Below are 14,134 nucleotides of genomic sequence, written 5' to 3' on the forward strand. Positions count from 1 at the left end.
GGTAGTAACACAAGGGGTTATAACACAAGGGATTGTAACACAAGGAGTTATAACACAAGGGGTTGTAACACAAGGGGTTGTAACACAAGGGGTTGTAACACAAGGGGTTGTAACACAAGGGGTTGTAACACAAGGGGTTATAACACAAGGGGTTGTAACACAAGGGGTTGTAACACAAGGGGTTATAACACAAGGGGTTGTAACACAAGGGGTTATAACACAAGGGGTTGTAACACAAGGGGTTGTAACACAAGGGGTTGTAACACAAGGGGTTGTAACACAAGGGGTTATAACACAAGGGGTTATAACACAAGGGGTTATAACACAAGGGGTTGTAACACAAGGGGTTGTAACACAAGGGGTTATAACACAAGGGGTTATAACACAAGGGGTTGTAACACAAGGGGTTGTAACACAAGGGGTTGTAACACAGGGGGTTGTGACACAAGGGGTTGTGACACAAGGGGGTGTGACACAAGGGGTTGTAACACAAGGGGTTGTGACACAAGGGGTTGTGACACAAGGGGTAGTGACACAAGGGGTTGTGACACAAGGGGTTGTAACACAAGGGGTTGTAACACAAGGGGTTGTAACACAAGGGGTAGTAACACAAGTGGTAGTAACACAAGGGGTTATAACACAAGGGATTGTAACACAAGGGGTTATAACACAAGGGGTTGTAACACAAGGGGTTGTAACACAAGGGGTTGTAACACAAGGGGTTGTAACACAAGGGGTTGTAACACAAGGGGTTATAACACAAGGGGTTGTAACACAAGGGGTTGTAACACAAGGGGTTATAACACAAGGGGTTGTAACACAAGGGGTTATAACACAAGGGGTTGTAACACAAGGGGTTGTAACACAAGGGGTTGTAACACAAGGGGTTATAACACAAGGGGTTATAACACAAGGGGTTATAACACAAGGGGTTGTAACACAAGGGGTTGTAACACAAGGGGTTATAACACAAGGGGTTATAACACAAGGGGTTGTAACACAAGGGGTTGTAACACAAGGGGTTGTAACACAGGGGGTTGTGACACAAGGGGTTGTGACACAAGGGGGTGTGACACAAGGGGTTGTAACACAAGGGGTTGTGACACAAGGGGTTGTGACACAAGGGGTAGTGACACAAGGGGTTGTGACGCAAGGGGTTGTAACACAAGGGGTTGTAACACAAGGGGTTGTAACACAAGGGGTTGTAACACAAGGGGTTATAACACAGGGGGTTGTAACACAGGGGGTTATAACACAAGGGGTTATAACACAAGGGGTTGTAACACAAGGGGTTATAACACAAGGGGTTATAACACAAGGGGTTGTAACACAAGGGGTTGTAACACAAGGGGTTGTAACACAGGGGGTTGTAACACAAGGGGTTATAACACAAGGGGTTGTAACACAAGGGGTTATAACACAAGGGGTTATAACACAAGGGGTTGTAACACAAGGGGTTATAACACAAGGGGTTGTACCATAAGGGGTTGTGACACTAGGGGTTGTGACACAAGGGGTTGTAACACAAGGGGTAGTAACACAAGGGGTTGTAACACAAGGGGTTGTAACACAAGGGGTTGTAACACAAGGGGTTGTGACACAAGGGGTTGTAACACAAGGGGTTGTAACACAAGGGGTTGTGACACAAGGGGTTGTAACACAAGGGGTTATAACACAAGGGGTTATAACACAAGGGGTTGTAACACAAGGGGTTGTAACACAAGGGGTTATAACACAAGGGGTTGTACCATAAGGGGTTGTAACACAAGGGGTTGTAACACAAGGGGTTGTAACACAAGGGGTTGTAACACAAGGGGTTGTGACACAAGGGGTTGTAACACAAGGGGTTGTAACACAAGGGGTTGTAACACAAGGGGTTGTAACACAAGGGGTTGTGAATACTTTCTGAAGGTGCAGGATTTAATATTAAACAGGATACAACCTGATCTAAGAACCTTTTCCCCCTCTTCCCTCGCCCTCCCACGGGTTGAGAGAGAAAGAGCAAGGGCAATGTGTGGTGGAAAGACATATCATGTAAGTTCCCAAAAGTTTCAGAACATTTATATATTCCACCAGTCTGCTAGCATCGGGGAATAGATCTCATTTTGGGAGAGGAAATTGACGCTCCGACCATGAAATTAACCTCTCATTAATCATGGACTAGATTTGGAAGTTGGCAAATTGATTTTTGTTGAGTCCCACACAGACATCGCTGCCTAAACCAACCTCTCGGTAAACGTTTCCGTGTTCCCTTAATTTCATTTGGCCCAGCTTGTGGCTCGGCACACGGCCGTCTCAATTGAGAGCATGGGCATTAGTCTTCCCCCTCCGAGAGTGACGTCATCAGATTGGTTCCCTCCTGACATTCTGTTCCCTTGCAGATTCCTTGACAGCCACCTGTTCCACTCAGAATCATTACCAAACCATTAACATCCAAAACAGCTACACAGCTCCATTCAAAGTCCTCAGTATCATTCAGCATTTTCCCTCACATTTCATAAATCCACATTTCAGGGCCAATTCAGACTCATTCATGCATGACCGAATGGGGAATTTTTCACAGGCCAGGGCCAGAAGACATAGCTGTTAAGAGTGTATTGTCAGGGCCCGGGATGCAGTTTTCTGCGCTGTCTCTTTCTGACAGGGAAGATTTGTTCTCCTTCAGGGAGAAGGGCTCCAGTCTACCGTTCTATTGTCCCTCAGCTGACAGCCCTCCTAACAGCCTGCTTGCATCCAGCCCCAAACCTGAGCCCAAGAGCAGCTGTCAGCAATACAGCTCGGAACTGTCCAAAACAATTATGACCCTACCGAGTAACACATTATAAACCCAATCCACTACAGTAAGGTCAATAAAAAATAACACATTATAACCCCAATCTATTACGGTACTGTCAATAGAAATACCCCATTATAACCCCAATCTATTACAGTACTGTCAATAGAAATAACACATTATAACCCCAATCCATTGCAGTACTGTCAATAGAAATAACACATTATAACCCCAATCCATTGCAGTACTGTCAATAGAAATAACACATTATAACCCCAATCTATTACAGTACTGTCAATAAAAATACCACATTATAACCTCAATCTATTACAGTACTGTCAATAAAAATACCACATTATAACCCCAATCTATTACAGTACTGTCAATAGAAATACCACATTATAACCCCAATCTATTACGGTACTGTCAATAGAAATGCCACATTATAACCCCAATCTATTACAGTACTGTCAATAGAAATAACACATTATAACCCCAATCCATTACAGTACTGTCAATAGAAATAACACATTATAACCCCAATCTATTACGGTACTGTCAATAGAAATACCACATTATAACCCCAATCTATTACGGTACTGTCAATAAAAATACCACATTATAACCCCAATCTATTACAGTACTGTCAATAGAAATGCCACATTATAACCCCAATCTATTACAGTACTGTCAATAGAAATAACACATTATAACCCCAATCCATTACAGTACTGTCAATAGAAATAACACATTATAACCCCAATCCATTACAGTACTGTCAATAGAAATAACACATTATAACCCCAATCTATTACGGTACTGTCAATAGAAATACCACATTATAACCCCAATCTATTACGGTACTGTCAATAGAAATACCACATTATAACCCCAATCTATTACGGTACTGTCAATAGAAATACCACATTATAACCCCAATCTATTACGGTACTGTCAATAGAAATAACACATTATAACCCCAATCTATTACGGTACTGTCAATAGAAATACCACATTATAACCCCAATCCATTACAGTACTGTCAATAGAAATAACACATTATAACCCCAATCTATTACGGTACTGTCAATAAAAATACATTTATATTCAATACTGTACTGGACCGTGTATTTATATTACTCTGTAGAGTGCCCAATAACAGGCTCTTATTTCCAGCAATGGCCCCTGACTAAGATGCGAAGAGATCCAGCCAGTCTGATTACAATGTCGTTGCCATGCTAATCTTCATTAGGACAGCTGATTGGCTGGCTGCTGAGGAAGTTTCCAGCCACTCGGCACCATGGGAGCCCAGAGGACTGTGGGACAGGGACTGCAGGCGTCCAGATGACTCTGAGGATTATGGGTAATCCCTCTCATAAAACCACTGACAGGGACTGTTTGGACGGAGACACAAAGGCAAGTGGAAGAGATGGATTTGTCACTGTAATGTTATCCGTCTCCTGGCGGCCGGTGTGGTGTGGTGTGGTGTGGTGTGGTGGGGTGTGGTGTGGTGGGGAAGCTGCCGGATAAATGTGAGGGCCAAAGAGCAGCCTTCATTTGAAGAAGTGTTAATGCAGAGGGGAGGGAAGGAGATAGAGGGACACTGCAGAGAGACCAGGAAGAGAAAGGAGGTGTATGTTACTGTATGCAACAGTAACATATATCAGGAAGGACATGAACACATTCACATATCTGGTAACACCGTGTGACTGTGTGTGTGTGTGTGTGTGTGTGTGTGTGTGTGTGTGTGTGTGTGTGTGTGTGTGTGTGTGTGTGTGTGTGTGTGTCCCATATCTATCTATGAATACTCAGTATGTGTATACACCCTGACCACCAGTGTAGTGCACTAGTCTAAAACACTGCATCTCAGTGCAAGAGGTGTCACTGCAGTCCCTGGTTCAAATCCAGGCTGTATCACATCCAGCTGTGATTGGGAGTCCCATAATGCGACGCACAATTGGCCCAGTGTCGCCCGGGGTAGGCCGTCATTGTAAATAAGAATTTGTTCTTAATTTAAAACTGACTTGCCTGCTTAAATAAAGGTTAAATTACCATCTGAAACCACCACGCTCAGTCACAGGAATAAAGACCCAGACAGACATTTATTACACCCATTCCAGAAGGACAACACTGTGGTCGAGCCCCGAAACCCAACAACCATCTTGTTCTCTCTGGCAACATTTAGGAGAGATAACAGGAGGAGAGATAACAGGAAAAACAGTTTGATGACACAGACAGCATTAATTATGTAGCGCTGGCAACCAATGAAAGCTGGTTCTGCTGGTCCCCTGACAACCTCTGGATAAGAGAGTGATGAGGATTAGTTAAATCACGGAGGAACCCGGACAATGCATAAGAGAGGAGTTTTCTGGTTGGCCTTGTGCAGGAGGCGGGGCCAGCTGCCATACACTTCAACCCACCTATCCTTCCTCCACTCTCCAGCCCCGTGGAGATGACCACTGCCACAGACATACACTTCAACCCACCTATCCTTCCTCCACTCTCCAGTCCCGTGGAGATGACCACTGCCACAGACATACACTTCAACCCACCTATCCTTCCTCCACTCTCCAGTCCCGTGGAGATGACCACTGCCACAGACATACACTTCAACCCACCTATCCTTCCTCCACTCTCCAGCCCTGTGGAGATGACCACTGCCACAGACATACACTCTTCTGCTGTCTGCTGCGTCAACTGATACTATAATGAATTTATATTGACCTTATTATCACTAGCTCTCTGCTCCAGCCAGAGGCAGCCAGGCATACATTCTACAAATTATAGACGACAGTGTGTAATTCCTGAAATCTGGGAGGGGAGACAGAGTGTGAAAAGGAGGGGTGTGGAGGGTGCTGGTGTGGTTTTTGGGGATGAAGGAGCTGTGTGTGTACGGAGTGGAGGTGCAAAGAGGTGTGTGTGTGTGTGTGTGTGCACGTGCGTGCGTGTGTGCGTGCGTGTGTGTGTGTGTGTCTGTGTCTGTGTGTGTCTGTGTGTGTGTGTCTGTGTCTGTGTCTGTGTGTGTGTGTGGTGAAGAGCAGCTAGGGTTACTCTGATGAAACGTGAGATACTGTACCTCCAACCATGAGGTGGTTCTGTTCTGTCATGTCGACATGGTGCAAACCACAGGTTACACAAGTCTGGAGGGCCCCACACCCTTTCCTCTCTCCTCCTCCTCCCTTCTTCCAGTCCTCCTCTCCTCCCTGAAGGTACGACCTGCCAGGACTTTCTTACTGTTGGCCTTGTAACGTCATCTCAGCTGTGCACAAACAGACCCAAACCAAACCTGACTTGTATCTGTCTGTGTGTGTGTCTCACCACGAATGTGAGTGAGTGAGTGAGTGAGTGAGTGAGTGAGTGTGTGAGTGTGTGAGTGAGTGTGGAGTGAGTGTGTGAGTGTGTGAGTGAGTGTGGAGTGAGTGAGTGAGTGTGTGAGTGAGTGAGTGAGTGTGTGAGTGAGTGTGGAGTGAGTGAGTGAGTGTGTGAGTGTGTGAGTGAGTGAGTGAGTGAGTGTGTGAGTGTGTGAGTGAGTGAGTGAGTGTGGAGTGAGTGAGTGAGTGTGTGAGTGTGTGAGTGAGTGAGTGAGTGTGTGAGGGTGAGTGAGTGAGAATAAAACCACATCCAGCTGTTCCTCCTCTCCACTCAGCTGACTAGCAGAGGGAGGTAAAGCTGAAGTGAATAGATATTATTATTAGTCACACAGTCAACTATACTGACTGAAGATAACAAACTGAAACACCTGTTAAACGTTATCGTTGGTCGGCCACAGGAACAGCTCTCCAGAGAGGGCCATCTTGTTTCCCCTTTTGTAATTCACAACACATTAAGGAATTGGCAAAACATCACTTGTAAATCAATCAAACGCTGGCTCACAGCACTGACAGAGCCTTCTGGCATACATTTGAGTTGTACATGGATTCATTCAAGGTGAGTGGGTTTAATGTGTACATGCGATATGTTCAATCATGTATATGCATAATACCCACAGTACACTGTGTGGTCTGGAAGGTCTTGGCTATGGTACTTGGTAAGGTATCATGGTAAGACCTAACAGTTATTGTTTGGGGTACAATCTCAGAGTATAAGTAGATTAATGATTGGTTAACAAAATTAGCTTAATGTTGTACATCAGAGGAAAGCCATTCACCATAAATAGACCTCCTTCTCTCTCACCTGTCCTCCCTGCAGTCTAACCTTCCCCTTACCTGTCCTCCCTGCAGTCTAACCTTCCCCGTACCTTTCCTCCTTGCAGTCGAACCTTCCCCTTACCTGTCCTCCCTGCAGTCTAACCTTCACCGTACCTGTCCTCCCTGCAGTCTAACCTTCCCCTTACCTGTCCTCCCTGCAGTCTAACCTTCCCCTTACCTGTCCTCCCTGCAGTCTAACCTTCCCCTTACCTGTCCTCCCTGCTCTCTCCACCTACACTAGTTTCCCTCCCAGAGGACCTGTCCAGACTTGCCCTCCTGCTGGCTCTTTCTGAGTATGTTCTCTCTCCACATAACTCTCTCATTAGCCTGCTGCGTGACCTCTGAGTGACCCTGACCTCTGAGTGGCCCTGGGCCTACAGGGGAAGAATGTCTCTTTTTTTCAATGTAGTCGGATACTGAGCTCTGTCGTAAAGCATTGGTTTCAATGGCTGAGGAAAATGGTTGTTGAAAAATGGAGTGATTGAGGTGTCAGAGAGGTGAGTGAGTTGTTGTGATTTTCACAACATGGCTGAAGGGAAAGACACCATAACTGTTTTGTGTGAGCGTGATTCCCAGTACATGTGTGCGCGTTCACACACACTCACACCCTTCTTGGCCACTCCCATGCAGATGACGAGCAATGGTCGCACACCACTTCCTGGCCCGCGTCAGCTGAGGTCACCAACGCCCCTGAAGAAAAACACACTGCTCTGTCTGCTGTGAGTACCACACACACACACACACACACACACCACACACACACACACACACACACACACACACACACACACACACACACACACACACACACACACACACACACACACACACACACACACACACACACATAAATGGCCACTCAATTTAAAGCGATATTCCATAGAAACATGGTATGTGCTATCTGGCCATGCATCACTGCCGCTCACACAAACACACACACCCAAAACCACTGATAAACACAAACGCTAGGAAGCACGCTGGAATGCGCCCCGGTTGTTGACTGATCTCACTGAACCGTGGCGAGTCCCCTCTAGAGGAGGGTTTGCTGTTGTACCCACACAGATTATCATCTGCCCCCTGCTCCCTCCTCCCCCCTCTCTCGTCTTGTTCTCGTCTTGTTTTCTATTATTAAATGAGAGTTTGTTTGGCTGCTGGTAGGCGGCGGTTGCCAAAACAGCGCCTTGCTCTATCTAATGAGTGATTACTTGGCAGTGGGAGGAGCGGCCCACACAGACCGACCGCTCCACTGCAGGTAAACACACAAAGAAATACAACAATTACAATGAACGGAAGTGACTTCTTGGATTTAACAATTTAACAGAAAGTCACTCAAAAGTGTGATGGATGTTCATTTGTAGATTTAAACCCATAAGGAAGGGTTTAACCCTACGATGAGGCCTTTATTACTTGGCTTAATACAATGCTTAATTGTGTCATTTAACATTTTCTGTGAGGTAATCAATGGTAAAAAGCCTAATTGTAGGTTGTGATAATCCATCGACAGATCAGTGAACAAATGCAGACCTTATAATCACCACCTTCATTCTGGATACTCAACCTAAAAAACATTTTAAAACCAAGTATTTACACAAAGGATTAAAGCCATTTAAATAAAGATGTCTGTGGCGACAGGTAGCCTAGTGGTTAGAGACAGGTAGCCTAGTGGTTAGAGACAGGTAGCCTAGTGGTTAGAGACAGGTAGCCTAGTGGTTAGAGACAGGTAGCCTAGTGGTTAGAGACAGGTAGCCTAGTGGTTAGAGACAGGTAGCCTAGTGGTTAGAGACAGGTAGCCTAGTGGTTAGAGACAGGTAGCCTAGTGGTTAGAGACAGGTAGTCTAGTGGTTAGAGACAGGTAGCCTAGTGGTTAGAGACAGGTAGCCTAGTGGTTAGAGACAGGTAGCCTAGTGGTTAGAGACAGGTAGTCTAGTGGTTAGAGACAGGTAGCCTAGTGGTTAGAGCGTTGGGCCAGTAATTGAAAGGTTGCTGGATCGAATCCCTGAGTTGATAAAAGGTAAAAATCTGTCGTTATGCCCCTGAACAAGGCAGTTAACCCACTGTTCCTAGGCCGTCATTGCAAATAAGGATTTGTTCTTAACTGACTTGCCTATTAAATAAAGGTTAAATAAATAAAAAAAGTATATTTCTACTAAGACTTTTGTAGAAATGTTTGTATCTTATCACCACTCACAAGCTGACTACAAGGATCTCTAATTGCTAGACTCTATCTCGTATGCACCACATCCACCACAATCACCTTACGTGCCCCTATGGTCAGTCAGCATTAACACATTCCCCACAAACAATCACCCTACGTGGTCTGTCAGCATTAACACATTCCCCACAAACAATCACCCTACGTGGTCTGTCAGCATTAACACATTCCCCACAAACAATCACCCTACGTGGTCTGTCAGCATTAACACATTCCCCACAAACAATCACCCTATGTGCCCCTATGGTCTGTCAGCATTAGAACAGATTCCCCACAAATGTATGGTCTGTCAGCATTAGAACAGATTCCCCACAAACGTATGGTCTGTCAGCATTATAACAGATTCCCCACAAACGTATGGTCTGTCAGCATTAGAACAGATTCCCCACAAACGTATGGTCTGTCAGCATTAGAACAGATTCCCCACAAATGTATGGTCTGTCAGCATTATAACAGATTCCCCACAAACGTATGATCTGTCAGCATTAGAACATATTCCCCACAAATGTATGGTCTGTCAGCATTAGAACAGATTCCCCACAAATGTATGGTCTGTCAGCAGTAGAACATATTCCCCACAAATGTATGGTCTGTCAGCATTAGAACAGATTCCCCACAAACGTATGGTCTGTCAGCATTAGAACATATTCCCCACAAATGTATGGTCTGTCAGCATTAGAACAGATTCCCCACAAACGTATGGTCTGTCAGCATTAGAACAGATTCCCCACAAACGTATGGTCTGTCAGCATTATAACAGATTCCCCACAAACGTATGGTCTGTCAGCATTAGAACAGATTCCCCACAAACGTATGGTCTGTCAGCATTAGAACAGATTCCCCACAAATGTATGGTCTGTCAGCATTAGAACAGATTCCCCACAAATGTATGGTCTGTCAGCATTATAACAGATTCCCCACAAACGTATGGTCTGTCAGCATTAGAACAGATTCCCCACAAATGTATGGTCTGTCAGCATTAGAACAGATTCCCCACAAATGTATGGTCTGTCAGCATTATAACAGATTCCCCACAAACGTATGGTCTGTCAGCAGTAGAACACATTCTCCAGACAGACCTGTTTGTCTCTTTCCTCTTATTTTACCAGACCGTGTTTTCAGTGTCCTTAACCCCATGTAGATAAAGTACCAGTATTGATGTTTGGTAGGCGTAACGTTGATGTGGGTGAACTCTAGTTCTGCTCTATTGAAACTCATTACAAAACATTCGGCTAGAGGAAAGGAACAAAACTGAGTACAATAGTATGAGGAAGCTAGAGTGGAATTGAAATGATAAAAGACTTCCTAAAAATGTAAACGTCGTTATCTAATGAGCCTTTGTACTAACAAGGACTCCAATTATTTTGAAGATTCCACCGCAAATGAGCAACCCACATGCCTAAATACCATAATGCATTGCAATACCTAAATGTGTATATGTCAACTTCAGTTGACGTATACAGTACCAGTCTAAAGTTTGGACACACCTACTCATTCAAGGGTTTTTCTTTATTTTTACTATTTTCCACATTGTAGAATAATAGTAAAGACATCAAAACTATGAAATAACACATATGGAATCATGTAGTAACCAACAAAAGTGTTAAACAAATCAAAATATATTCTATATATGTCTTCACCATTATTCTACAATGTAGAACATTGTAAAAATAAAGAAAAACCCTTGAATGAGTAGGTGTGTATGTATTATCAGATTAGTAGAAGTCAATTACAGAGCCCTCTATACCTGTAGGGCAGGGGAATTCAAATATCACCCCACGAGGTCCCGGGGACTGCTGGTCTTCTGTTCTACTTGATAGTTAATGGCGCCCACCTGGTGTGCCACATCTAAATCAGTCCCTGATTAGAGGGGAAGAATGAACAAAAGCAGTGGAACTGGCTTTGACGTCCAGATTTGAATTTGAGGCCTGTAGGGGATTAAACTGCCCTGTGACACGTTTTCAAGGGTATGGTGTTATGTATCATTTACAACTCATTTCAGCTCTCCTAAAAGCTAAGCTTGATTCAGGAAATGGACAGGAAGTGTTTTGTGCTACATAGTTGAATGCACCAATCAGGATACATTTAATTAACAGTGTCTCATGTGATAGTCCATGATTGTCAAGTGTATGGAATTCTGAAAACATTAGTGTCATAGTATTGTGATAATGCACAATGATAAATCCACATCATTGTGGGGGTTTTAGAAACTGTTGTGGGGGTTTTAGAAACCATTGTGAGTGAGTAACACTAGTACTGTTTAGGTGTCTTGTCTTTCTTAGCCATAAGTGTGACTTGTTGAGAGGACTTGAGAAGAAAGGTGTTTGTTATATAGTGGCAGGTGCAGAGGCCCCCCCCTCCTCCTTAGTTCATGGTAAGGATGGCAGCCATTTTGGTCCCTCCTGATGAGCGGAGGTGAGTGATTTACAGTGCAGCTGTGGGCCCATGTCCTGGTCGAAATATGGCCCCCATATCACGTACGCACGCGCACACACACACACACACACACACACACACACACACACACACACACACACACACACACACACACACACAAACACTCTCACCAGTCGCCAGTCGCTTACTCAACTGTTTCTTTTTCTGTCACAGGCACAAATGTTGGCCTTTCAAACGTTTCTTTTAGTCTCCTCCCTCGAAGGCCGTCTCTCATTAATACACTTAGATTTACTATAACAATCACATCAGATAAGGATTCACGAAGGCCATCTTTCATTAATACCCTTAGATTTACTATAACAATCACATCAGATAAGGATTCACGAAGGACATCTTTCATTAATACCCTTAGATTTACTATAACAATCACATCAGATAAGGATTCACGAAGGACATCTTTCATGAATACCCTTAGATTTACTATAACAATCACATCAGATAAGGATTCACGAAGGACATCTTTCATGAATACCCTTAGATTTACTATAACAATCACATCAGATAAGGATTCACGAAGGACATCTTTCATTAATACCCTTAGATTTACTATAACAATCACATCAGATAAGGATTCACGAAGGACATCTTTCATGAATACCCTTAGATTTACTATAACAATCACATCAGATAAGGATTCACGAAGGACATTGTTCAGCGATGAACTCCTCGGTCTTGACCAAATATCAGGTGTGGAAACCAGAGTATATCACCTGACATTACATCATCCTACTGTAGATCTACGTGGAAACAAACACACTGAGCAAACTAACTGCTTCCATGTTACAATGTCTTTGACTTGTACCGTTGGTTTAACCAGAGGGCCTTTGTTTTTCTGCTGGCCTCAGTCTACTGGGTTGCTGCACTTCTTGGCCAGTGGTCATTAATAATGAGACATGCAGGCTGAGGTGACAGTTGCTGATTGGAATGAAGAGCCTCTGTAAAAGAGACAGCTACAAATTTCCCTGACAGGCCAGGCGTCCATTACTTAGAGTCAGCTGCCAAAACAGCAGTAATCAGAGCTGGGAGAGAGAAGGGGGTGAGTAGAGGCTCTCTTTTTCATGGGCACGCAGGCAGGCAGGCAGGCAGGCACACACACACACACACACACACACACACACACACACACACACACACACACACACACACACACACACACACACACACACACACATATCCAACACACATTCAGTACATACTCACAAATGAACATTTCCCACATAACATCCCACGTTTTTCCCAATCTTCACAAGCCAATGTGGGAAACTATGGAAGGCAACTGAAATATCAACAGGCTTTTCTCACATCACAATCAGACGTTCATCCATTTTAGAAGTTGTTCCAAATGTCAAATTTCTAAGTGTTTAAGGTTAAGTTTAGACATTAACTCATAATGGATAAGGTTTGGGTTAACTTTAGGTATTGACCCCGAAATCTTAAGGTTAGGAATGAACTCATAATGGTTAAGGTAAGGGTTAAGGTTCGGGATTGGCTTTAAACTAAAATCTCAAAAACAACTTTCTATCACTTGATTCAAACCTTTTGCACCAGAGGCAAATGCTTACACACATCCGCCATCCCCGTCCACAACCTACCCAGCAAAACCAAAACCTACAGTTGAAGGTAACAGCGCTTACTGTTGAAGGTACAGCGCTTACTGTTGAAGGTACAGCGCTTACTGTTGAAGGTAACAGCGCTTACTGTTGAAGGTAACAGCGCTTACTGTTGAAAGTAACAGCGCTTACTGTTGAAAGTACAGCGCTTACTGTTGAAGGTAACAGCGCTTACAGTTGAAGTTAACAGCGCTTACTGTTGAAGGTAACAGCGCTTACTGTTGAAGGTAACGGCACTTATTGTTGAAGGTAACAGCGCTTACAGTTGAAGGTAACAGCGCTTACTGTTGAAGGTAACAGCGCTTACAGTTGAAGATAACAGCGCTTACAGTTGAGGGTAACAGCGCTTACCATTGAAGGTAACAGCGCTTACAGTTGAAGGTAACAGCGCTTACTGTTGCCCCTCGTGAAGGATTTCCAAGTCATCTCCCCATGTCCTCAGACATGCATGGACTTATACTGACTTGTATCATGGGTGACCTGGCTGGAAATATAGGATCACTCACATGCACACTATAGGGAATCATATTTCCTGGTAGCCACTTACAACCGTGCCAAGTTTAAAGGATCTGTGAAGGATTTCCTGGGCTGGAAGAGTGCCAGCCTAACCGTTTTACAGCTGTGTATGGACTGGACTGTGAGTGGGTGAAGGCCCAGGCTAATGTGCCTGCGTGTGTCTGTCTGTTTGTGTGTGATCAGTGTAGTAATAACAGGGGCCACTGAGGGGTCATCCTGTCAACGCTGGTTGCATGTTGACTGAACGAGGCTCTCAGTACAGAAGTCTCAAACGCATCACCACCCCTATAGGGTGTCTGGGAGCCGGGACACACACTGACAAATGAACCCATGTAATACTCTACAGTACACACAGACATATATAATACATCACATAGAC

Source organism: Oncorhynchus clarkii, chromosome 26 (assembly GCF_045791955.1).
Source record: "Oncorhynchus clarkii lewisi isolate Uvic-CL-2024 chromosome 26, UVic_Ocla_1.0, whole genome shotgun sequence".
NCBI classification, from domain to species: Eukaryota; Metazoa; Chordata; class Actinopteri; order Salmoniformes; family Salmonidae; genus Oncorhynchus; species Oncorhynchus clarkii.